Source organism: Bison bison, unplaced genomic scaffold (assembly GCF_000754665.1).
Source record: "Bison bison bison isolate TAMUID 2011002044 unplaced genomic scaffold, Bison_UMD1.0 scf7180017864530, whole genome shotgun sequence".
NCBI classification, from domain to species: Eukaryota; Metazoa; Chordata; class Mammalia; order Artiodactyla; family Bovidae; genus Bison; species Bison bison.
Window position 1 is genome coordinate 7401219 of NW_011495080.1, and position 3904 is coordinate 7405122.

Genomic DNA, 3904 nt, shown 5'->3' on the forward strand with positions numbered 1-3904 from the left:
TGGTGAGTTTTAAGCCAACTTTTTCACTCTCTTCTTTCACCCTCATCAAGAAGCTCTTTAGTTCTTCTTCACTTTCTGCCATAAGGGTGGTGTCATCTGCATATCTGAGGTTATTGATATTTCTTCTGGCAATCTTTATTCCAGCTTGTGCTTCATCCAGCCCAGTGTTTCTCATGATTTACTCAGCATATAAGTTAAATAAGTACGGTGACAATATACAGCTTTGACATACTCCTTTCCTGATTTGGAATCAGTCTATTGCTCCATGTCCAGTTCTAACTTTTGCTTCCTGACCTGCATACAGATTTCTCAAGAGGCAGGTCAGGTGGTCTGGTATCTCCATCTCTTTAAGAATTTTCCATACTTTGTTGTGATCCACACAGTCAAAGGCTTTGGCATAGTCAATAAAGCAGAAATAGATGTTTTTCTGGAACTCTCTTGCTTTTGCGATGATCCAACAGATGTTGGCAATTTGATCTCTGGTTCCTCTGCCTTTTCTAAACCCAGCTTGAACATCTGGAAGTTCATGGTTCACGCACTGTTGAATCTTGGCTTGGAGAATTTTGAGCATTACTTTGCTAGCATGTGAGATGAGTGCAATTGTGTGGTAGTTTGAACATTCTTTGGCATTGCCTTTCTTTGGGATTGGAATGAAAACTGACCTTTTCCAGTCCTGCCACTCAGCCACTGCTGAGTTTTCCAAATTTGCTGGCATATTGAGTGCAGCACTTTCATAGCAGCATCGTTTAGGATTTGAAATAGCTCAACTGGAATTCCATCACCTCCACTAGCTTTGTTCATAGTGATGCTTCCTAAGGCCCACTTGATTTGGCATTCCAGGATGTCTGGCTCTAGGTGGGTGATCACACCATCATGGTTATCTGGGTCATGAAGATCTTTTTTGTATAGTTCTTCTGTGTATTCTTGCCATCTCTTCTTAATATCTTCTGCTTCTTTTAGGTCCATACCATTTCTGTCCTTTATTTTTCCCATCTTTGTATGAAATGTTCCCTTGGTACCTCTAATTTTCTTGAAGAGATCTCTAGTCTTTCCCATTCTATTGTTTTCCTCTATTTTCTTTGCATTGATCACTGAGGAAGGCTTTCTTATCTTTCCTTGCTCTTCTTTGGAACTCTGCATTCAAATAAGTGTATCTTTCCTTTTCTCCTTTGCTTTTTGCTTCTCTTCTTTTCATACCTATTTGTAAGTCCTCCTCTGACAACCATTTTGCCTTTTTGCATTTCTTTTTCTTGGGATATTAGAGTATTAATGTTACATTTGGTAGGTGTGATAATGATATCAAGATGCTGTAAGAAAATTCCTTTATTTTTTAGACATGTGTAATAAAAAATTTAAGGTTGGACAATCAGTATGCAAGAATAAACCAGTCAATCCTAAAGGAAATCAACAGTGAATGTTTATCAGAAGGACTGATGCTGAAGCTAAAGCTCCCACCCTTTGGCCACCTGATGCAAAGAGCCAACTCATTAAAAAAAAAATACCCTGATGCTGGCAAAGACTGTGGCCAGGAAGAGAAGGTGGGGACAGAGGATGAGATGGTTGGATGACATCACAGACTCAATGAACATGGTTTGAGCAAACTCCGGGGGACGGTGAAGGACAGGGAAGTCTGGCGTGCTGCAGTCCATGGGGTCGCAAAGAGTTGGACATGACTCAGGCACCAAACAACATCATTACATCTCTATGCCTTCAGGCAGCAGGACCATCTCTACTCACCTGAGGCTTACCCATGATCATGATATGCAGGTAGAACTTGCAACAAATTCCAAATCAGAAAACAAGTCAGTCGGAATTAGCAAGAAATCTACATTGAGAATACTTTCCAAGAAATTTTGTTCTATAATGTTAAATACATACAGTGATTCAAACAAATTTCCAGAATTATTTTCCAGCAGAGATTCTGTAACTACAACATTTGATGTAGTGAGGAAGCAAAGGACTGGGTAAGTAGTGACAAGTACTTACTGTATATGAAATCGAGTTTTATTTATCATATTGATGTCTTAAACTCAACACTGCACTGGGAAACCCAGAGACTGTCAACACTGACTGCATTTTGGACTAACCTTAGACCATGTTGGAAAATACTGATATTCAGGTTCCATTCAGACCAATTAGATCAGAATCTCTGTAGCACAAACATTGGCCATACTTTTTTTAAAATTTCATTTTATTTTGGTTACTTGTTTTATTTTTTACTGGACTATAGTTGCTTTACAATGTTGTGTTAGTTTCTACTGTACAGCAAAGTGAATCAGCTATACCTATACATATACATATAACTCCTCTTTTTTGTATTTCCTTCCCGTGTAGGTCACCCTGTGCTATACAGTAGATTCTCATTAGTTATCTATTTTATGCATAGTATCAATTGTGTATGTGCGTCAATCCCAACCTCCTAATTCATCCCACCCTCTTCTCCTTCGTTATCCATAAATTTGTTCTCTACATCTGTATCTCTATTTTTGCTTTGTAAATGACCATGTTTTTAAAGTTCCCTGAATTATACTAATCTACAGCCAGAGTTGAGGAAACAAATGCAATCAATCCTTTGAACCCCAGTTTTACTACATGCAAAATGAGAGTAATATCTTGTTTTAGCAATATCTTAGTGTTATTGTGAGAAATCAATGAAATAGCATATGTGAAAGTACATGGAAAAGTATAATGTTTCACCTGAATGTAAAGTCATATTACCATGTTAACAATCAAGGTACAGCAATCCTTTAAAAATGTTTACTTCTTGGATTGTTGGTTATTGTCATAGATTAAATGTAACCCAGGATCATATGAACTCTTTGGTGAATAGTCAAAGGTGATAACCACCCATCATTGCACCATGCACTGTGTGCTCAGTCGTGTCTGACTCTTTTGTGACCCCACGGACTGTAGCCCGCCAGGCTCCTCTGTCCATGGGATTTCCCAGGCAAGAATACTGGAGTGGGTTACCATTTCCTCCTCCAGGGGACCTTCCAGACCCAGGGATCAAACCTGCATCTCCTGCATTGGCAAGCGGATTCTTTACCACTGTGCCACCTGGGATCAAATGGGGCATTGCTACTAAGAAGCCCAAAGTAATGAGTCTTAGTTTACTTAGTTATGAAAAATTATAAGCATTTACACATACAAGCTGGAGTAGGAAATGGCAACCCATTCCAGTATTCTTGCCTGGGAAATTCCATGGACAGAGAAGCCTGGCAAGCTACAGTCCATGGGGTTGCAATGAGTCAGACACAACTGAGTGACAGAGCATGCATGCACACACACACAAGGATTACACACACATACATCACGTATATATAGACATCATAGAAGCACAAAGTACTAATTATAGCTAAGACTGCCCTAGGGAAAGAAAGAAGAGGGTTTCCAACTGTTGGCCACCTTTTATAAACTAAATACTTTGTGTATTATCACTATGGTATTTTTTGAGACATTAAGTCATGAAATTACTTTAGTGGGTTATGACCAGTAACTTCTTTTTTTACAACTATAAGTCTAGCTATGATATGTCACCATTCAAAGATATTACAGTGATTGACTATGTTCCCCACACTGTACATTTCATACTCATGACTCATGAGCAGAATGTCTTACATGAAATACAGTGGAAAAAGAAGAATAAAAATATGAACAGGAGAAAAGGACCCAGGAAATCTTAAAACACCTTGTCTAGGGACTTCCTTTGCTCCTTGGAAGAAAAACTGTGACAAACCTAGATAGCATATTAAAAAGCAGAGACATCACTTTGCCAACAAAGGTCCATATAGTCAAAGCTATGGTTTTCCCAGTAGTCATGTATGGATGTGAGAGTTGGACCATAAGGAAGGCTGAGCACCGAAGAATTGATGCTTTTGAACTGTGGTGTTGGAGAAGACTCTTG